General features: G+C 39.2%; 1 protein-coding gene and 1 pseudogene across 2 annotated transcripts in view; one reads left to right on the forward strand and one right to left on the reverse strand.

The window, feature by feature from the left end:
* The window catches only part of DEPTOR (DEP domain containing MTOR interacting protein), a 195,019-nt gene that overhangs the window by 125,985 nt on the left and 45,353 nt on the right, over window positions 1-23,681 (reverse strand). The gene's annotated exons all lie outside the window — the stretch shown is intronic.
* Window positions 14,338-14,853, forward strand: LOC114037222 (annotated as a pseudogene).

A 23,681-nucleotide genomic window follows, 5' to 3' on the forward strand; every position in this document is an offset into this window, starting at 1 on the left:
AAGGAAGGAAGGAAGGAAGGAAGGAAGGAAGGAAGGAAGGAAGGAAGAAAAGAAGAAAGTTGGTGGGAAATTCAATAGATTTTTCTGCCTCTTGTTTTCTTTTACATCAGCCAGATACTTGTGTTCTTCCCACTTGATGATATAGATAGCAGTAAACATGTAGGAATGAAGGACCATGGTAGGGGTCATACATAGAAAGCTAATGCAATTTCAGTAGGCAAAAGAAAATGTCAAGGGCCTGCAACCTATGACACAGGCCCAAAAACATAAGGAAGGGCTCAGAGGCTATGGGATGTCAGGGACACAACTACCAGTGACTTTATGACACAGAGTCATCACCACCCCATCCTTTGGTGTACTTTGTACCTACGGCCTCAGGCAACTTACATCTTACACCTGGAGAAAGAAGACTTTCTCAAGGGAGACACAACACAAGGGAACACAAATACTGACAGAGAGGCACCTAGGAACCTCCCAGGGCCACACTCCTATAAGGTTTCATCTGTCTTGATTGTTTTCCCTCCTTCCAATACACTCGGCTCTGTAGCCAAATAATTATAATACTAACATTTATATAGTTCTTACCATATGCCAGACACTGTGCTAAGTGCTTTACATATATTATCTCACTTAATCCTTACAACCATCCTGGGAGGTAGGTACTGTTATTATTCCCATTTTACAGCTGAGGAACTGAGATGAATGGAGATTAAATGACTTGCACAAGGAGTCTGAGGCTGGTTTAAATTCAGATCCTCTTGACTCCAGGCTCAGCCGTCTAGTTTGTACAACCCCTGGACCTCTGGGTCTTTTTCCTTTCCTCTTTTGCCCAGAGGCAGTCTGAGAATGGGTAAGGCTTGATATCCTCATTGGTGCTATGGACAGCAGTTACAGACTATTCTCAAAGCTCAACCTTGTTACAATTTCTGAATATTAGCCATGGGGAATTTTTTCTGAGCAAATGATTTTTGAAAACTATTTGCAACAGTCCATCAACAAGCATTTTATTAATCATCTTGATGGTTTTTCTATGCTATATGGTAGTTTAAAATATTGCATTAATAAAACATCATCGGTATTCCTGTGATTCCCTATTCAGGAGATATGGTGTATGGCTCATTGAGCCAGGAACAAAGACTGGGTCAGAAAGTCATTGGCTCTATAGCAGGACCTTCTAGTCCATTCTCATAGGGCCTTAAGGAAAAAAAAATCTACCCTCTGTATCTTGTCTGCAAGTGTAATTTAGATGGCAAGCCCAGTAGGGGAGAGATCAGGTCTAATCCTGTGTTTTGTGTTTCATGAAGCAAAAGATAATGTGCCATAGCAGATAAGAGAGCTGGCCTTGAAGGCCAGAAGATCCTTCAAGTCCCCTCTACCCCCAACAAATGTATACTGATGAGGTGAGGGCCCTGGGCAAGTCACTTACCCTCTCGGTCCTCTAAACAACTCTCTATGACTACAAGTTTCTTTTTTTTTCTTTTTCTTTTTCTTTTCTTGCTTTTTGGTGAGGCAATTGGGGTTAAGCCACTTGCCCAGGGTCACACAGCTAGTAAGTGTCATGTGTCTGAGACTGGATTTGAATTCACGCCCTCCTGACTCCAGGGCCAGTGCTCTATCCTCTGTGCCACCTAGCTGCCCCAACTACAAGTTTCAATGAAGGTGAAGACCTGAATCAGTAGAGGAAGTTTCCTTACCCAGGGTATTTCTTATACCAATGAAAACATAGGTCCGGCCTCTATCCCATGTGTTTCATGCAGCATCTACTTTATTCCTCAAGAACCATTTCCAGGGGTAACATTTTGTTCCTGTGTTAAATGGGGATAGCAGATGGTCTTCTGTCTACTCTAGGCTTTAGCTTGTTAAAAAGCACACAGCGCTTTTTGAATAATGTGCTCTAGCAAGGCTAAGAAATTAGGAAACATTAGGAACCAAACAGACATTTCACATAATGCAGATTATTAGGGCAGTTGGAAGGAGTACTGTTTTCTTTCAATAGAATGGAAGCTACCTGAAGGCAGGATCTGTTTCATTTTGGTTTTGTATCCCCAGTGCCCAACACAGTGCTTGTAACATAATTAATAGGAGTTCAATAAATGCTTGCAGAATCAAATTGAATTGAATTATATGTTGGTCTAAGCCAATGTTCACTTTAGATAAAATTTCTAGGAGACAAGGAATGTGTCCATTTAAAACTACACTAGGACAATCACATTGTTAAGTGCAATATGCACACATATACATACATATATGTATATATATGAAAGCAAGGGTGTATCACACACATATGTATATGATATGCATATATGTATATGTGATATATTTTTAAAAGATACATTAATATGCACACTTTGTCCTTTTCAATCTCTAGAAATAAACACAGAATCCAGTTAGGGAGATCCCAGTGTCATCACTTCCTTTCATCTTACACTTTTTACAATTACACTAATTTTTGCTTCCATCCCATCTCTTTCCTAAGTTGTTTTCTTTTATAATGAAACAAAGAACAGTTGGCTCCTGAGGCCTCAGGCTACATGCTCATCAATAATAAGATTGGTGTCTTTTCTACTTACACAGCACTTTTCCAAGAAGCTCATGTCATTAATTCTGTTTAAACACCACACCTGTGAAGAAGTCGGATGATAAATCTTTTTCCCAACTAACAGGTGAAGAAACTGGCACAAAGAGATTAAAAAGACTTACTCAAGGGAAACAGCGTGTCATAGGGGCAGAAACAACGAAAGGGCCCAGGGCTTCTCACTCTGGTCAAATTGGCCTTGCTTCTTTAGATAAGCTAGGGAATTTTCTACTTCAAAGCTCTGATAGCTCTACCCTGTGGGGAACCTCCCTAATGACAGAAGGTCTAATCTGCTGGAAGAGAAGTCTCTATGGTCCAGAATGCAGAGTGATTGATTACTAACCCAGGCTCTTCCCTTTAGGTTATGTGATACTTTGGAGCCAGGCAGCTTGGGCTACACAAGTCAACAGGTGAGATGCAGGCAGCACCAGCAAACGCTGAAAGACCAGCGGTACAGAGATAGCATACAATTCCTCTTCCACTCAACCCAGGCAAGGCCGAGGCTGGCTGCCTGGTAATATGTCCTATTCAGTCCTTCCCCAGGTCAGGTTACCTATTTCTCTCATTTACGGTATTCCTTCCTCCCTTCTCCCCTTGATATTTACTTTAACCAGCTCTCGTCTTGTGGCTTTTCATACCCTGGGTGATCCCACCTATCTAAATTCTCTTTCTACTCCTATGCTGATGAACACCCAGAAGTTTTTTTGATGGTGTCCTCTACAAAGTTATGTTATCTGATCTCAAGTGGGCCCTTACTGCTGCAGGGCAATCCTTTTATTTTTCTCTGATTGACTATCACACACCCCCAAAAGCTATACCAAAACTGCTAGGTAAGGTGCCAGTGCCACTCTTACCCTCCCTTTTTCAGCAGAAGAATGCAATTCCTGTTTTTTTGGGGGGAAATGGAGGCTGTCTATCTCAAGTTCCCTCATCTCCTCTACTCCATAAATCAAAACCTCTCTACATCAGCACTGCTCCTCTCCTTTACTCTAGCCTCTGAGGAAAAGGTGGCTCTTCTTGCCACGGCCCACTCCATCTCTCTCTCTCTCTCTCTCTCTCTCTCTCTCTCTCTCTCTCTCTCTCTCTCCCTCTTTCTGTGTCTCTCTGTCTCTCTCATACACACACACACACACACACACACAATCTTTTAATCTTTCCTGTTCTCCCTCCCTCCACCTACAAATATATCCAAGTTCTCCCATCCCATCCTTAAAAAAATCACTTGACCCTGGCCATTTATTCCAACCAATATTGCAAAGAAATCCCCATACTCTACAAATGGTGGTTGGAAATCTATCACTTTTGAAGGCAACCTATTTAATTTTTTTTACAGCTCTAATTGTTAGGAAAATTTTCATAAAATTAAGTCTAAATTGGTCTTTTTAATCTATTGCTCCTGATTCTGCCTTCTGAGGACAAACAAAATAAGCATAATCCCTTCTCTACATAAACAGGTATCATGTCTCTTTCTCCCCCCACCCCCACCCCAGTTTTCTCTTCCAGGATAAACATGCCTAGTTCCTTCAAACAATCCTCATATATCAAGGCCCTTCTCCATTCTAGTTGCCTTCCTCTGGATATTCTCCAGCTTGTCAATGTCCTTCTTGACCATGGATATTGTGCACCCAGCTCAATGAGGGCAAAGTACAATGGGACAATCACCTTCCTATTACTGGAAGCCATGTCTTTCTTAATGCAGTCCAAGACTGCATTTGTTTTTTGGCTGCTACATCACACTGCTGACTCATATTGAGCTTGCAATTCACTAAAACCCTTAGATCTTTCCCAGAACTGTCCTTTAACCATGTTTCCTCCATCTTTTTTTCATGAAATTGATTTTTTTTGTACCCATGTGCAAATCATTAACATTTATACCTACTGAACTTCATCTTATTAGATTCAGCCCAAGGCTCAGGCTTGTCGAGATTTTTTTGCATCCTTCCTCTGTCACCCCATATGTCAATTATCCCTCCCAGTATTGTGTCATCTGCAGGTATGATGAGTATTCCATATATGCCTTTATCCAAATGTTAAACAGCACAGAGCCAACCACAGGTCCCTGAGGTGCTCTACTGGAGATGTCCAGCCATGGTGACATTAAACAATTAACAACTACTCTTTAAAGCTGGCCATCCAATGAGTTCTGATCTATCTGATTGTATTAGAGACTATTTCACATTTCTCCATTTTCTCCAAGAAACATATCCGGAACTTTAACAAAATCTTTGCTAAAATGTATGTAAACATAGCCACAGCATTCCCATTAGCTACAAGTTTATTAGTCTTGTCACAAAAGGAAATGAGGTTAGTCTGGTATGTCTTACTCTTGATGAAGCCCTGCTCGTTCTCTGTAACTGAGAAACTAATCTTTGTCATCTCTATAACTATGCTAGATATTCACCAATCATTTCTTGAATGATACTGCTCTAGAATTTTCCCAGGATTAAAGTTATTAAAGTCTATAGACTCTTTTCTCTTTCCATTTTTGAATATCTGGGCATTTGGTCTTTTCACTCTTGTGGCACCTCTCCCATTTGTCATGAGCTTTCAAATATCACTGACAGTTTCCCAGCAATGACATTTGACTTTTTTTTTTCAGGACTTAAGGATGTAGTTCATCTGGGCCATGTAACTTGGATTAATCAAGGGCAGGCAGCTACTCTCTCCTTATCTCCTTACTAGCTTAGGTATCAGCTCCCTATAATTCATTTTTGTTCCCTCATTTCCAATGCAAAGGTCACTCTCATTTGCAAACAGAAACAAAATGAGAACTGAACTGTCCTGTTGTCTGTCTCAACCACACCAAGCAAATGGTCTACCCCTTCTTTGATCCCTTTTCTCCCAATATAACTAAAATAAAAAACAAAACCCTTTTTGCTATCCTTAGCTTACTTCAGCAGTCTCAGCTCATCCTGAGCGTTCATATTCTTGACCATATTTTACAGAATTGTGTCACTTATATTGTTTTTATCTTCTGTAAATTTCTTTTAAAGATCTAAGCTGATTGCTGAGTTCCCTGTGCATCCACATTGGTCTTAAGACAAATTCCATTTTTCTTTCTTGTTGGAATTGTTTCCCTTTGTGTCTTCAGACTTTCATTCTTGGATATCTCTCATACTTCATGAGCTGATTTTCCCTGAAGCATGGTATTCTATCTGGCTTTCATCTGAACTCTTTGAAATCTGCTTTCCTAAAACCTACAGTGCGTGTCAGACAATGCTCAGATTTCCTCTCCTTCTTTATCTTTTGGATGAAGTGGTCACTACATCCTAAGATTCCTCTTATTTCTTTTTTTTTAATAAAATTTTATTTTTTTTTAGTCAACAAAATACTGCCCCCTCTTTTACATACCCCCAATTGAGAATGAAAGAAAAACAAATATCCTGTTACAAACATGTATAGTCAAGAAAAACAAATTTCTGCATTCACCATGGGTTGTGTGTGTGTGTGTGTGTGTGTGTGTGTGTGTGTACAGAGATATTTTGAATTTGTTACAGAATACTGCAATAAAGTGAGTCACAAATTTTTTGGTTTTCCAGTGCTTATAAAAGTTATGTTTATACTATATTGTAATCTATTAAGTGTGCAATAGTATGATATCTAAAAAAATGTACATACCTTAATTTAAAAATATTAATAAAAATGCTAACCATCATCTGAGCCTTCAGAGAGTCCTAGTCTTTTTGCCAGTAGAGGGTCTTGCCTAGATGTTGATGGCTGCTGCCTGATCAAGGTGGTGGGTGCTGAAGGTTGGGGTGGTTGTGGCAAATTCTTAAAACAACAATGAAGTTTGCCAAATCAACTGACTCTTCATTTCACTTGAACGCTTACAGGCCATTGTAGAGTTGTTAATTGGCCTAATTTCAATATTGTTGTGTCTCAAGAAACAGGGAGGCCTGAGGAGGGGAGAGAGACCGAGGACCATTGGTAGGTGGAGCTGTCAGAGCACACACAACATTTATCAATTAAGTTCACTGTCTTACAATAGTAATATTAAAGATCACTGATCACATCACCATAACAAATATAATAATAATAATAATAAAGTTTGAAATATTGTACAAATTACCAAGATGTGACATGGAAACAAAGTAAGCACATGCTGTTGGAAAGATGGTGCTGATAGACTTGCTCAACAAAGGGTTGCCACAAAACTTCAATTTGTACAAAGCGCGATAAAACAAGGTACACTTATACACACACACATTTACATATATTTGCACACACATATATCATGTTCTACAATCTGAGTCTTTACCTCTCTGTCAGCAGGTAGGTAGCATATTTCATCATTATTCATCTGGAATTATGGTTGGCTAATATACTGATCAAAGTTACTAAGTCTCTCAAAATTGTCTTTACAATATTGTTGTCACTGTATAAATTATTCTCCAGGTTCTGTTCTCTTCATTCTCCATTCAGTTCATACAAGTCTTCCCAGGTTACTCTGAAGTTATCCTCTTTGTGGTACAATAGCATTCCATCACATTGATATAGCGTAACTTGTTCAGGCATTCCCCGATTGATGGGCACCCCCTCGGATTCCCATTCTTTGCCAACTCAAAAAAAGCTAAAAATATTTTTGTACATACTTAGAATTTGTTTTGCTTGGGATTAATCCTTCCCTTATTCTACTCTCCCTCTAATTCCCACTTCTCCCTCCCCCATTTTCCCTATTTCCCTCTTGAGTGAAATGGATTTTCATACCTGTTTGTATTTGTCATCTTCTTTCCTTTGATCATTTCATAGGAGAGAGAGGTTCAAGTGTCAATAGCTCCTCCCACCCGTCCTTATTTGTACTTACTTGTACTTATACACCCTAATTGTGTGAGATCGTTTTCCCTAGTACTCCTCACACACAACACAGTTCTGGGTCACAGATCCAAGGCAGGCTCAGGAAGAGACCTACAACCAGGAGGGGCATTCTGGGCTGAGGAGTTGTTGAGGCCCTAGCCTGTGTGGTTAGTATTCTTTCCCTTCTTTGAATCTGTATGTGTGCTAAAGCATTGCCTGTTTATTTTCTTAATCAATGGCTGCTAATAGCCTAACTACTATTATGTGGGAGTCTGCAAAATGTTTTGATAAAGGGGTCCTCATACTCAAAAGTTTGGGAACTTCTGGTCAAAATTTCATTCCTGTCCTAACACTGAATAGGGCAATCTTATCTTATGCTTACCTATCTATGTACATGTTATATCATGAAGTAGAGTGTAAGCTCCTTGAGGGAAAGGACCATTTTTTTTGGTCATCTCTTTTGTCATCTCCAGCACCTAGCCCAGTGAGTGCATATAGTGGGCTCTTAATATATGTTTGCTGAATATAAGTGAGCTAGATTTCATCTACGTTAGGTGCTACAGGATAAGGATCCAAATGACCTCCAAACAGATTTTGCAAAGGCCTTATCTTTTAGTAGCATCAAGGAACTGCGTAAAGCCTTAATTAACACTCCTATACAGACTACAGACCATTTGGTTATCTGTAATGGCATATTTTCTCATGTCTTATCAAAAGGACTGCCAAGAAGTCAGAAAAGTAAATCATTTTGCTTTCTAATACAACTCCATTTTTAAATTCTTGATCAATACTTTATTAACTTATAGCCTCCAGCATGATGCCTTGTACATAGTAACACAGTGTTCAGTTATTGTTAAATGCACTGAATTGGAGTTTTTGATGAAAGAAGGCAGTACAACTGAACAGTTATTTGGTTTTGTATTATGATGTGGTACTCTAGAGGTATGTTGCTTAATTTGCATAATGTGTCCCAATACTTGGAAACTGAGGAACTATTGGGATACTGTAGCAAGCCCTAGATAGTTATGTTCTTTTGGGCAAATGTATCCCACTCTCTTTTAAAGAGGTTTGGAGGGACAATGGGCCTAAGCTGAGGCACAGGTCACTCTCAGTAAGGGGTCAATGACAAGGATTCCCCTACTCAATGCCAGGACAGGTAGGAAATTTTGAACAGAAGTTCCCAAACTTTTGAGTATGAGGACCCTTTTATCAAAACATTTTGCAGATTCCCACATAATGGGCTATTACAGTTAGGCTAGTAGTAGCTATTGATTAAGAAAATAAACAGGCAATGCTTTAGCACACATATGGATTCAAAGAATCCTTCCAAAAATTCCATGGCTTCCCCAGGATTCATGGCCCACAGATTGGGAACAACTTCTCTAAAAATGAATATGTTGCATCAGGAGAAACACTAAGGGCCGTCCCCATGATCCTATGTGTCCTGGATAGTTGTCCTTAACCCTACAAATGTGAAAACCAGATTGGTAATATGACCCAGGAAGACAGCCTTTTGAAGAGGATTCTCAGGACCAGGTCTATTAAAGCAAAGACAGCACACACTGCTTAAAGAGTTTGAACTGGCTAGGTCTTAAGAGAATTTCTAAGTTCCTTGCTGGAAAACAGAGTAATTGAGGAAACATGAAGACCTCTGGAAGGCATGAAAAAAACAAATGAAGTAGACTCCACTTGTAGATGACAATAGCCCATGACGGATAGATCTTAATCAGCTAAGGATAGTACAGTATTTCTAGATCACAGATTCAGAGTTGATAGAGGCCTTGAAGGTCATCTAGTCAAAACTTCTCATTTTACATAGGAAGAAACTGAGGCCCAGAGAGGTGAATAACTTCCCCAAGGTCATATGGCTAGTAAGTAGCAGATCTGAGATTCAAACCCACATCTTCTGACTCCAGATCCAGGATAACTTCAGGAACAACCACAGCCACAGAATTTTAGAGCTGGGGCCTTGGATTCTTGAGTCTCCCTTTATAGATGAAGCCAGAGAGATTAAATGACATGCCCTACGTCACACTGCTAAGTAGCGGAGACATGGAACTACTAGAACTCAGATCACTTAAGTCTTGAGTGTTTTTATATGATACTTGAGAAAGGGCAAAATAATTGGAAGTAAATTTCAGTCTAGAACTCTGAGTAACTTCTGCAGCCTCAGAAGGTCAAAGGATTAATTTGTTGACAGCAGAGACCACTGTTTGTGTAGTTTTCAATTAAACGTTTTCTTTTCATCTCATGTACAAAGTGCTACAAATAGGAAAGTGCTGGGCTTTTCTGCCAAGATTTCTGAGGTTTCTAAGGGGATGCTACAGCCAAAAAAAAAAAAAAAAGATGTCACCCTCCTCAACTGGGTCCTTCCCTCCATAAAAGTCTTTTTACAAAGATTACATTGGTAGAGTTATAATCTGGGCATTGCATGGCCTCTATTCTCTATGGTTCTAGAGTGATTCTCTTTCCATTTCCCTTTACCATCACCCTAAAGTCCTTGCAGAATTGTCAATATTGGCCATTATACTGTGAATGAAAGAGATAATGTTGAAGCCCAGAAGATTCAAAACAGCTAAGGAACACCTCCATTAACCAAAAAGATGTGCTACAACAAAACACTTTAATATCTAACACTTCATTGCAAGAAGTAGACACAATATGAGGGTATACTCTAGGACATCAAAAAAAGTGGGAATGTCATAGCATGAAGATATGATTAAATATTAACTGAACACATGAATGAAGATTACTCTGCCGTAAGAAACTAAAAACATGACAAATACAGAAAGCATGGAAAGGCTTATAATGAACAAGTGCCAAGTAAAATAAACAGAATTGGGAAAACACTATACACAATGACTACAACAGAGTAAATGGAAAGAATAACCACTACAAAAGAGTTGAAAGTGAATGCTGCAAAATTACAAAGTACAAGCTTAGCCCAAAAAAAGAGACAGAAAAAGACCCTTCCCTGGTCTCCTTGGCAGAGCTGGAAGACACAGGGGTATAGGATTTTGCACATAATGTCAGAATTTTTCTGATCAGTTTTACTGGGATTTTCCCCCTTATATTAATTATTTTTTTTTCTTTTTAAAAATTCTTTGTCACACAAGATGGCTCTCTGGAAGGAGGGAAGAGTACAAGAGGAAATATAGGTTATATAAAAATGAGATATCAATAAAAAACTAAAATGTTAGCTGAAATGGCAATTATACTGGAAAACAGGACCTAGTAGAATAAACGTTTCTTGAAGACAGGAACTGTTTGGTTTTTGTCTTTGAATTCCCACTTGCCTCAGCATGGTACCTGACATGGAGGAGGTGTTTAATAAAGGCTTGTTGTTTTGAATTCAATCTCAGTCATGGCAAAGGAGGAAGAGTTACATTTCAAGGAAGTGAGGCATAGGACCTATTTTATGCTCATATAGGAAAAGGAGAGGGTCTGAGGTGGGATAGGGGAGACTGTGACCCTGAGGTGTTAGGGAGAAATGTTTATACTTTTGTTATTGCTATATCTTTGAAGCAAATATCCCTTTGTCAAAGCTAAAAAAAAAAAATTTAAAAAAAGAAATGAGAAAAGAGGCCAGGGTTTGGAGGAAGGAAAAGTGTCGAAGAGAGAAAGCCTGTTAGAGCCATGATAAGGTAAGGCAGCTCTTTTAGCTGGTGAGGTTGGGTCAGTCTATAGTGCCTTTTCTCCAAAATGTATCAAAGATTCATTTTAAGGGGTGAACTTACAACCCTGAAGGCTAGCCTGGGGAAGCTGCTTGCTGAATAATCCAAAGAAAATGTCACTCCTGATTGGCTAAGAGACTTCTGAAACAATGATGCTACATGTGGATGAAGAGAATTCAGAGAAAGAAGAAAGCTGAATTCAAAAAAGATGGAGGAGAGGGAAAACATGAACTTTTTGGATAACTAATTACATAGTCCATTCATTTATTTATATTATGTGAAGTTTATTTATATTATGTGAAGTTTTAACAAGCCAATGCCAGGTTGAGGCAGCTAATGACTGAAATACATTCATAATAAAGCATAATTAGATGAACCCAATTCAATAAACATGTCAAGTGCTCTATAAAAGACATTGTTCTAGAGATACAAAGATAAAATAACACAAAATTCTTACCCTTAAGAAACTTTTTAATAATAACAGATGATTAGCCAGATTCTTTCCTATTCTGATATTGAGAATGGGTAGATTTGTGGATGGCTGACTAATCAATAATCTGGGTATGGTAACAGATTGATGTTAGGCTAGAAGGCTGCCTAGAGTAGAGGGCCATAGAGAGCTTTCTGTCCTTGTCCTTGTCTTCTCTGACATTTGAATAAAGACAAAGAAGGCAGGATTATCAAAATTGTGGATGTACAGTACTGAGAAGGATAAATAATCCCTCAAATGACAGACTCAAGATTGAAAAAGATTGAGAGGATGGAATGATGAGCCAAAATTGATAGTATAAAAATGAACAGGGATCAATGTGAAGGTTAAAAAAACAAACAGCTGCACAAGTACAGGATGGAGGAGACATACATGGCTTAGTTCATGTGAAAAAGACAGGCCTATTTTAATTGTCTGTGAGTCAACAAATTGACGTGACAGTCAAAAAAGTTCAATCACTCAGGCTACGTTAATAGATGCATCATACCTATAACAGAGCCAACAGTCCCATTGAACTGTGCACTATCCATACCTCATCTGAGTTCTGTGTCCAGTTCTGAGTGCTACAGAGAGATTTTAGCAAATTGGAATGGAAATCCACTGGGAAGAAGAGTCTGAAGTCCACATTATCTGAGGAACGGTTAAAGAACTGTCCTAGAGAAGGAGTAAACATGACCTGCATGAAAACCTGCTTCTGTCTCTTACTGTCTCTGTGATCATAGCAAGTCCCTTCCATTCTCTGGGCTTGTTTCTTATTGCCTAAAGAAGCTGACCTACATGAGTCAACATGCTCCTCTTCCTTCTAGCTCTAACAATCTGGGAATTTGTATTACAGGAAAGTAAATCACAACCCAACCTAAGAGAAAGCTTCCTAACCATCAGCTGCCCAAAAATGGATGTGCTATCTCTGGAAGGAGGTAGCTCACTATTTAAGCAGGGGCTAGATGGCTACATGCCAGGGGTAATGTAAGGAGGTTCCCTGCAGTGGTTGTGAAGTTGGATAAGACTAGATGAGTAATGGGCATGGGAAAAAGTAGTGGATGGATTTAGAGCCAGAGGACTGGGGTTCAATCACTTCTGCCACCTATTATTTATACAACCTTGAACAAGTCACTTAGCAACTCTCTACCCCCGCTTCCTCATCTGTAAAATGGGGATAATAATAGCACCCACTTCAAAGGGTGGCTGTGGGTATCAAATGAGATAACAAATGTTAAGTGCTCTACAAATGCTAGCTATTACGATTATTATTACTGACTTCTCTGATCTTTGGTCTTCTTGTCCTTAAAATGAGGGGTTAGACTGCATTGCTTCTAGAGTCCCTTCCAAGCTCTGATTTTATGAATGCACTGATTAACCTAGAGAACAAGTCCTCATCCTGAAGACCAAAATAGCAGAAGCAACTTCTGCACATTTTGTGCTGAAAAACTCCACCACAAAAACCATGGGGCCAAGGCAGCCCAAAAGAAGTTTTCTTTCCTTCAACCCACCAAACAAGGAAGATATTAAATCAAATCTTGTTCCAAACATGCCGTGTGGGCATATAGGGTTACTGCCATCTATTTTCAGGGCACAGAACAGATGTTCAGGCTCTGGAAGCCTGTCAGTGTCAGGCCTGGACCATAAGAATAGAGTCAAGGTTTGTCTGGATGTAAAAATAAATCCCTCAAGAGATATTGGGAGAGTCATTTGTCTTTCTCCCATCAAAGTCTTCTCAGTGACATCTGTAACCTGGTTGGAACTGCTTTTCAGTCCAGCAGCCTATAAATGATCAATAAATCAACACGAAATCCTTCCTTAGCAACATAGGCCGGCTCAAGCCACAATAATTTTTCTGAGAAGCTCATGCTGGCCTCAGCTCTGTAAGTCGATGACAGTGAAAAACAACAAAAAGTAGGGTCATTTCATGAGATGAAAATGCAACAGAAAGGTTTTTGCTATCCATGTTTAGGACTATTTCTATCAACCTTGTTAATCGGGGACATCCATTACACACACACACACACACACACACACACACACACAGACACACACACAGAGACAGGCCTAATGAGCGCAGAATTTTCATTCCTCCCTCTATATGAGACCTCATGCTGTTCCCACCACCAGGTACTTTCTCTCCTTTTCCTGTCTCCCTAGAAATCTCAGCTATTCTTCAGTGTCTGGTCCTTGCCCTATTTCACATCTTCTAAGATGCTTTCTCCAAACCCTGTCTTTGTCAACTCTTCCCAGAATTTCTGACAGCACTAACCTAAAGTGTTGTCCTGTAACTTAATCAAATGCTGCCTTAAATTGTTATTTCTAAGTGTCTGCCTCCTCAGCCATACCATTATCTTAAAAAATTAAAGATGATTCTATATGTGTATGTACATTTACAGTGTCCCAGACATATCCTAATGTCTCCAAAAATTTTGGTATTGTCTCATAATTTAAGTTTGCATTTTTAAAGTAAAATTTGGTTGTTTATTTTTTAAAAAGTTAATCCTAAGTTTTATTTAATTTAGTTTATCTAATGAATGATTGAATAGTCAACAAATGTTAAAAAAAATAAAATTCGCTGGCTATACACCCTAATGAAATGTACTACACATGCTTATGATCATATATATCCTTATATCTTCCACAAAATCTCTAAATTCTCCCTCTACTAATTAGCTACTAATTTCAGAGAAGGAAGGGATCTCATCAGCCATCTAGTTCAGCCCATATTTAAAAGGAATCCCCGGGCTCCTGCCTAGCCCCCTCTGCCTGCTGTTCCCTCACAGAGAGCGGGCGACCAGGGTGGGGTCAGCACCACCATGAGCATGAAGCTGCCCAACCTCATGCTCACGGACACCAGGGGTTGGAAAGAGCACACTAGGTAAAGAACTTGCCTCAACAACAGAACTGACACATTAATGTGGGTGATTTAGCACCAAAAAGATAGTTACATAATGGCTTTGATGAAGAATATGAATATCCCATTTTGGATGAAGACAGAGTGAGTAGTTGATGAGTTAGAAAATAAAATGAAAGAAGGGGGAGTTATTGTTGATTACCATGGCTATGACTTCTTCTCTGAACGATGGTTTCATATAGTTTTTGTGTTTCAAACAGATAATTCTGTATTATATACAAGACTTGAAAAGAGGGGATACAGTGTAAAGAAACTACAGGATAATATTCAGCGTGAAATTTTCCAAATTCTTTATGAAGAAGCCATGGCCTCCTACAACCATGAAATAGTATACCAGCTGCCCAGCAATGTACCCGAAGAACTAGAGAATAATTTAGGTCAGATAATGAAATGGATTGAGCAGTGGATAAAAGGTAACAGTTGAACCTTGAGGGCAAAGCATTGGACTTTCAAGGTTTTCCATATGATGGTTAAAGATTTTCTTGATGATTTCTCCTTCTCCATGCAGTAGAAATTAAGACAACATACACCAAATTTTACTATCCAGGCTTATGTTGTAGAAGTGGCAGGTGGACAATCTATAAAGTTGAATTATGACTAAATTAATTTTTATCTCCATGAGAAAACTGAAAACCCCCAAATATAATGAGTAAGATATTAAGGACTTTTTAAGTTTAGGAATATTGAGCATTCTCATTTATAAGTAAGAATAAGCTAAAGAATAAGCAAATTTGAGACAATAGCTGGAAATCTGTAATACTTGACATGAAAAAGAAAATGAAGGCTAGAAAGAACTGCTGACTTAGAAACAAAAGAGTCTAAGAATAAAGTTATTTTAGAAAAAAGAAGAAAAAAGGAATCCCCATTATACCGTGTCCAACTGTTTAAAAACCTCAAATAATAGAACATTTACTATCTCCCCAAGCGAGTCCACTGTATGTTGTCTAGGCACAATTTTATTTAATTTATTAAATATTTTCTGAATTAAAACAAACAGAAGCAATCTTAGTGCATTGTAAATAGAACATGTATGACTCTACCATGTCACTCTTTGGTCCCTACACAGCAATTCAGGTTGAATGTGGCTGGTATGTAACCTCTGCAGAGCGACAGCAGCTTCTCAAAACAGGTATAAATCAATCAATAGTGAGTCAACAAATATTTATTAAGTATCTACCCAGTGCCAGATACTCTGCTAAGCACTGGAAATATAAAGAAAGGCAAAAGATAAAAGACTTCTGCCCTCAAGGAGCTCACACCAGAAAGAACCATGGAAATCATCTCGCCAGGAGATCACAGGCCTGTAAATTTGGAAGTTGGAAGAAGCCTTAAAGTTCTGTGCCCTCATTTTACAGATGTGAAAACTGAGACCCAGGTCAGCCCAAGCTCTCACAGGTATTATCATAGGTTTCAAGAGTTGAACCCAGATCCTCTGGCTCTAGAGACAATGCTCCTATTGTTCCACATTGTCCCTTTTCATTTTATAGATGAGAAAACTAAGACCCAGAGAGGAAAAATGATTTTCAACTTGGAGTCACACAGCTATTCTCCCAAGAAGGGTGAGGGATATATTCGGAAATGAAGGTGATAAGAAAATACATAAAAGTTACTTTTAAAAGCAAGCTATACTAGACCTTGTTTATTTCCTTTACTGATAGGGTTATTCGACTAGGGTTTATCTTGTTTGCATATAGTTGTTCACATGTCATCTCCCTTGTTAGAATGTGTGTTCCAAGAAAGAAAAAAAGGAAGGAAGGAAGGAAGGAAGAAAGAAAGAAAAAAGAAAAGAAATAAAGGGGCAGCTCAGTGGCGCGATAGATAGGGCACCAGCCCTGGAGTCAGGGCTGAGTTCAAATTTGGCCTCAGATATGTCTAGCTATATTACCCTGGGCAAGTCATTAACCCCAATTGCCTATTTAAAAAAGAAAAAAGAAAAAAAAATGTGTGTTCCTTGAGAGCAGGGACTATCTTTGCCTTTATATCCCCCTGCCTAGAATATAGTAGGTGTTTAATAAATGCTTTCCGTCCCCAAAGTAGGGACCAAACAGGAAATTTAAGCTCACATCTTCTGACTCCAATTCTTTGTGGAACTTTTTTTTCCCCAAACAATCCCGCCTTCTGGGATATGGACATAAAATGCCTACAGCCAAACATCTGACTCCTGAATACACACTAGATTATATGAGTCACATTCCATTTCACCTGCATCCTTTATGTAGGCATCACTCAGGGAGGGGACTGAGCACTGGGCTCAGGACCACACAAACTGGGATTCTTGCCAATATGGCATTTGTTTACTGTGAACTTTGAAATAAATAAGAGGCAGAGGGTAAAGTGGGAAGAGCCCTGGACCTGGAGTGAAAGGACCTAGATTCAGATCCCAGGCTCTGACATTATGGCCTTTATGACCCTGGGCAAGTCACTTAACATCTCTGTTGTCACTTGTAAAAAGATGGGGGTTGGACTAGAGAATCTTGTTGGTCGCTGCCATCTCTAATTCTGATACTATGATCCTAATTTGGGGTAGTCTCTCCCTCTGAGATGAAGGGTGATATTCTAATTTGCTGCAGTCTCTCTCTCTGAAATGAAGGGTGATATTTTACACCTAATATACTAAGGAATGTGCTAAGAATTTAAAAGGTGAAGGCTAGGTAGAAATAATAGTTATAATAACTGCGTAATAATAATGAGTAGCCTTCATATAATGCTTTAAGGTTTGCAAAAAGCTTTACAAATATTGTCTCATTTGATCCTCTCAATAACCTTGGGAGGTAGGTATTCTTATTATCACCATTTTACAGATGAGGAAACTGAGGCAGAGAGAGTTCAAGTGATTTATCCAGAGTAACTCACACAGCTATTAAGTATCTGAGGCTGGAACTCAGGTCTTCCTAACTCTAGGTCCATGCTATCCACTGCACCACTTAGAAAAAGGTGCTTTTAAAACAGTACTGATATTTAAAATAGTTCTATCATCATCACAGAAGGCAGAATGGTTTGGTGGAAAGAGAGATGGCTTAGGGGGCTAGGCAAACCTGAGTTCAAATCCTACTAATAACACACATTAGCTATGTGATCCTGGACACAAATTCCATCTGTTTCCTAGGCAACTCTCTAAGCCAAAAAGCAAGAGAGAGTGGGGGTTTCTCACCAGGAGCTGTTCCATATAGTCAACAGGCATTACCTGAGAATTTACTAGTGCCAAGTGCTATAATAAACAAAGGGAAAAACTTTCCTTCCCCTGAAGGAACTCACATTTGAATGAGAGAGATAACATGTGAATAACTTGGTACATAAAAGATTTATACAATATATATTTGGGAGGTAACCTCAAAGGGGAAGGCCTTATCAGCTGGCCAATTGGGAAAAGACCTTCTGCAGAAGATGGCATTTGAGCTGGGTCTTAAAGGCATCCAGGAAGCCAGGGAAACTAAGAAAAAGCAGTTAGGAAGGAAAGCCTTTCCAGGCATGGGGACAGCCAGTGCAAAGGCCTGGAGGCAGGATGGAGTGACATGTGTGACTAACAGTGAGCAGGCCAGGGCAACTGGATCATAAAGTTTGTAAAAGGGAGTAAATTATGAGAAGATTGGAAAGGTAGGAAAGAAACAGGTTATGAATAACTTTAAGAGCCAAAAAGAAGATTTTATTTCGGATCATAGAGGTAACAGAGAACCACTAAATTTTGGGCCGGGGGGCGGGGTGTGAAGGTGGGGGGGGGGAGTTGGGGGGTTGTGTTACTTGGGTAGCTGAGTGGATAGACTGGAATGGGGAGAGACTTGAAGAAGAAAGACCAATTAGGAGAGTGTTGTAATAGTCCAGATGAGACTATTGAGACCAAGCGGTGGCCTGTGTGAATATAGAGAAAGGGATGTATATGAGAAATGCTGTAAAGGTAGAAATAACAAGATCTTGTGATGGAATGAATGTATATACTGTGGAGGAAGTGAAAGTGAAGAGTTGAGTTGCAACACTGAATTTGCAAACTTGAGTACATGGGAGACTGTTTGTGTCCTCAGAATAATAGGGAGGTTTGGAAGAGGGGAAGTTTTAGGAGAAAGTTAATGAGTTCTGTTTTGGACATGTTGGATTAAAGATGTCTTTCAGGACACTTAGGTGGAGATTCCCAAAAGACAGATGGTAATGTGAGACTGAAGTTCAGGAGAAAGGCTAGGACTGGATATGTAGATCTAGGAGTCATCTGCCTAGAGATGGTCACTGAATGCATGGGAGCCGATGAGATCACCAAATGAGACAGTATTCAGGGAGAAGAGAAGAAGGCCCAAGACATAGCCTCGGGGGCAACAGTCAACAAAGAAAATCAGCAAGGCAACATGTAATCAAACGACAATCAGACAGAGGCCTCTTTGAAAAATTCAAAAGCACTTTACATTAAAGACTAAAAAAATTAGTATCAATTGCCTCATGTTTCATAGGTGTCTTTCCAAGTTTTATATATACTTTTTTCCTAAATATAGAAATCAAAAGCACTTGATAGTATAAACTTTTTGAAAAACAATGGAATACCAATGAAACTAAATTAGTGTTTAGTTTTGGAAAATCTATGAGGAGAGCTTCACAAGTTATAGCTACCAGACCAGAGGAACAGACTTTGTGGCCTTTCTTAAGATGAGGTCATGTGGGTGTGGCACTGCCTGCAATTTAAGACATATGAATATGGCCCTTAGGGAAATATTAGTAGAAACATTAGTACAAAAGCAACCAGTGAAAAGAAAATGAAGGAGAGCTCTACAGCCATTTATTCTAATTTTGCAATCTCTGCTTGTAAACACAAATATCTGCCATTCTTACACTCCTCCAGTTCACATTCACATGACGTGTTTCACAGACTGTATTGTAATCACAGATATATGGCCCTGCACTTTCAAAAATATAGTTATCTCAAATAATCTAGGAGCCTGAGCAGCCAATGAAGTTCCAAGGAGGGAGTGCTGGAGGAATGCTTGGTGGGGAATTCTGGAATGTCTTTTTCTATACACCTAGATCCAGGTTTATGAGGGTCTATCTCTTCTAATCAATGCCTTGGTGTGTGAAGATGACTTGGGCATAGACTGTAGGTTCAAACAGTTACTGCCCAGTTGGAAAGACTTTGAAAGCTAATGACAGACGGTACTTGCTCTCTTAGGACTAGACTAAACTACCTAATTATGGAGAGACTCATTACCAATAGGTTGGTCATTAGGTTGTAACAACCTAGGAAACAAGAGAAAAATGTACAGTATTGTATGGCCCCTTCCACTTATGCAGCCAGCAGGGTGGACTGATGAAAAAAGGAGTCAGAGAATGCTAAAGCATTATGTAACATAAATAACTGGATGTGTATATAACCATACACCATTAGTTGATTATATTTATTTTTATATCATTCACATTCTTGTATATATTTGTTCATATTTGTCCTGCACACTCCATTACTTTGTAAGTTCTCTGGAGAGGCAGCCTGAAGCAGCTGATAGCATACTGGATTTCTATTCCTGATTCTGACTTACTAATTTTGTTACCATAGACAAGTCACTTTCACTCTCTGTACCTCACTTTCCTCATCTGTAAAAGAGGGACGATGCTCCCTGTGGTATCTACCTTACAGGGTTCTTATGAGGCTCAAATGAAACCACTGGATCATTTAGATTTAGATTTGGAAGGGACCTTAGAGGCCATCAAGTTGAACCCTAAACATTTTACAAATAAGGAAATTGAGGCTCAGAGGAATTAAGTGACTTGGTTGGAGTCACACAACTAGAAAATGTCTTAGGTGGGACATAAACCCAGATCTTCTTGACTCCAAGCCCAGTGCCCCATCCATTCTACCACAATGACTCTCTAATGTTCAATAAAACATTTCATATACTTTAAAGTTCTAAATAAATGCCTATCATTATTATTATTATTATTAGGTGAAAATTTTGTTTATTTTTAATTACATGTAAAAACAACTTTAAACTTTCTCTTTTTTTAATTTTGAGTTCCAAATTATCTCCCTTTCTTCCCTCTCTGAGATGACAAGCAATTAGATGCAGAATATATATGTGTAGTCATGCAAAACATATTTCCATATTAGGTGTATTGCAAAAGAAAACACAGACCAAAAAAAAAAACAACAAAAATATAGAAAGTTTAAAAAAAGTATGCTTCGATCTGCATTGAGACTCTATTAGTTCTTTCTCTGAAGGATGATAGCATTTTTCATCATAAGTCCTTTGGAATTGTCTTGGATCTTTGTATTGTTGAGAATAGCTAAGTCATTCACAGTTGATTATTGTATAACATTGCTGTTACTGTTTACAACATTCTCCTGGTTCTGCTCACATTGCATCAATTCATAAAAGTCTTTTCAGGTTTTTCTGAAAGCACCCTCCTCATCATTTCTTCATATACCACAACTTGGTCAGCCATTCCCCAATGGATGGATATCCCCTCAATTTCCAATTCTTTGTCACCACAAAAAGAGCTGCTATAAATATTTTGTACATATAGGTCCTTTTCCTTTTATAAAAAATCTTTTTGGGATACGGATTTAGTAGGAATATTTCCGTGTCAAAGGGTGTGTACAGTTTTATAGCCCTTTGGGCATAGTTCCAAATCGCTCTCCAGAATGGTTGGATCAGTTCACAACTCCATCAACAATAATGCCAATTATTATTACAGACTCCTTAAGGTCTTCTACTGACACTGCAATAACTTTCTTGTACAGAGCAGGAAATAAATATTGCTGACTGACAGTGAGTCCAAGAATCTAAGAATATACTGTACTCTTGGCATAGTGAGAGGAGTATGGCATAGCAGATAGCACTGGGCTTGGGGTCAGGAAGAACTGGGTTCAGATCCTGACTCTCATATATACTTGTTATATTACCCCAGGCAAATCACTTAATCTCCCTGTGCCTCATTTCTTCTTTTGTGAAATAAAGGCATTGGGATAGAGGGAATGTAAGGACCCTTCCAGATCTAATGATTCTGATATCCAGAGTTTGCATAATGCTTGATGATGTTTCATACATCCACAGATTTTCACTGAAAGCAACACTGATTAAAAAAATCTATTTCCTAAAGTCTTGTCAGCTTTCAGCAATAATCTCCTGACAGCTGTCACTTGTACCTGTTACACTTGACTGAGACTGAGTAATACTTGATAGTGGTGATAGCAATCAGGCACATTCTATTAAATACTTTAATTAGGGTAATAAGGGGATATACACTAGTAATGTTGAATGGGAAATCTGGAGATGATTAGAATTCTGCAACGCCTTTTAAAAGATGGCTCCGACTTTTACTGCACATGAGACTGCATCTGTCTCCAGTCTCTGTATATTTTACATCTGTTCTCTTAAAAATAAGATGCAGACAACAAAGCCAATTCTGTACAGCACCAGCAAAGAAAAGATACCCATCTGTGAAGAATTTGGAGGACAGTGGTCTGTGGTTTGCAAACTGGCCATTGGCATCTACTTTAAGCTCTGTCCTTGGCCCCTCTACCTCATGTGGAAACTGACTCCAGGAAAAGAAATTCTCTTAAGTGCCAGAAAAATCATCATCCATTAGTAAGACTTATCTGTGTGCTCAAACCAAAACAAGGTATACAGGAGGAAAAAAGTCTCCAACGAGTCCACAGTGGGAGCAGAGCAAGAAACAACTCAAGAAGGAGATGCTACAAATCCCTGAAGTCTTTCTGTAAGGGAGGAGTTGTAGAGACCAAGCACGTCTTGCCCAGAATTAGAGGCACTCAGACAGAAATCTGATAACCAAGCAAATATCTTAATATAGTGACATAAAATTAGCACTGAGGATGTTAAAAATTAACAAAAGAATGCAGGCTTTAATGCTAGGCTGAAGGATAGGTGAACTGATTTGCAGGTGCTTAATGATGAATTCTGCAGCCATGACACAAAGCATACAAAATCAAATATATGTGTATTACACAACTATTCCTCCTCAGTTCCCTGCAAGGGATTCTTTTTGGGTGGTTTCTGAATTACGAGAATACCTCCTGCCTCATCTGCTCTACTTCCAGCCTTTCCCTGTCTGGATTTCTGGCAGAAGTATCATTATCAGTTGCTGTTCTTTGTCATCCAATTCCCAAAATTTTTCACCAATGGTTTAATTTGACTCCCATCCTGGGAGCCAATGTTTCGCTCCTAGTTTGCAGCTCTTCTGCTTCTGTATGCATTCCTCCCCCCACTCACCACTACCCCATCCCTGCTCCCTAGGCTACAGTCAGGTTACCTTGCTGATATTTTTTCCCATTCATTTCATTCTAGTCCATTCTGATCCTTGACCTAGCCATCCTTTAACCTTGGCCAGGTTACCAGACACCAAAGTATAACTCAAAACTTACCTCACTCACGAAAGCTTCTCTAAGAATAAAAAAGTTGTGACATCATACCACGACAGCTCATACAGCGAAGCTTCACTTAACTATGGACTATGGTACAGAGGTTGAAAATAACTTTATTTATATTTACACATGATAAATGGCTCCTCTGTTCAAATCCATTACTATCGTGGCATAGAAGTGACCAGAGGCTGTAAAGGCCAACTGGTGACATTTGACAGACCAGGAGAACAGGAGTAGTGAGAAAGTGCAGGTATTCCAGATGAACATAAGCTCCCTGAAGGCAGGGGCTTTCGTTTTGGTCTTTATATCCCCCAGTTCCCCCAACAACGTATCTGAATATGTTGTTGTTATTGTTTGGTTGTTTCAGTCGTGTCCAACTCTTCGTGACCTCATTTGGGGTTTTCTTGGCAAAGACACTGGGGTGGTTTGCCTTTTTACTTCTCCAGCTCATTTTAGAGGAGGAACCTGAAGCAAACAGAGTTAAGTAACTTGCCCAGGGTCACACAGCTTCTGAGCATCTAAGGCAGGATTTGAACTCTGGAAGATGAGTCTTCCTGACTCCAGGCCCAGCACTCTAGCCACTGTGCCACCTAGCTGCCCACCTGGAGTATAGCTGGTGCTTAATAAATGTTTCCCAAATTGAATTGAGGTACCAAGTACAGACAGCTTTTTCAAGAGGTTGCACATACCAATAAAATTATCTATGGAAAAATATTGTCTAATAATTTTTTTTAGGTAGGGAAGGAAAGGAGGGGGAAACCTATGATTTCATGGGTTTAAGAAACACCCATTGAGGAAACTCCCTTTGCCAATGCATATCAATAATGCCCTGCAACTTAAAATCTTCCAGAATTTCTGAGGACACAGAGAGGTTGTTACTTGCCCAGCTGGGGTCAAATAGC

Source organism: Vombatus ursinus, unplaced genomic scaffold (genome assembly GCF_900497805.2).
Source record: "Vombatus ursinus unplaced genomic scaffold, bare-nosed wombat genome assembly UNPS02010284.1, whole genome shotgun sequence".
Classification (NCBI taxonomy): Eukaryota; Metazoa; Chordata; class Mammalia; order Diprotodontia; family Vombatidae; genus Vombatus; species Vombatus ursinus.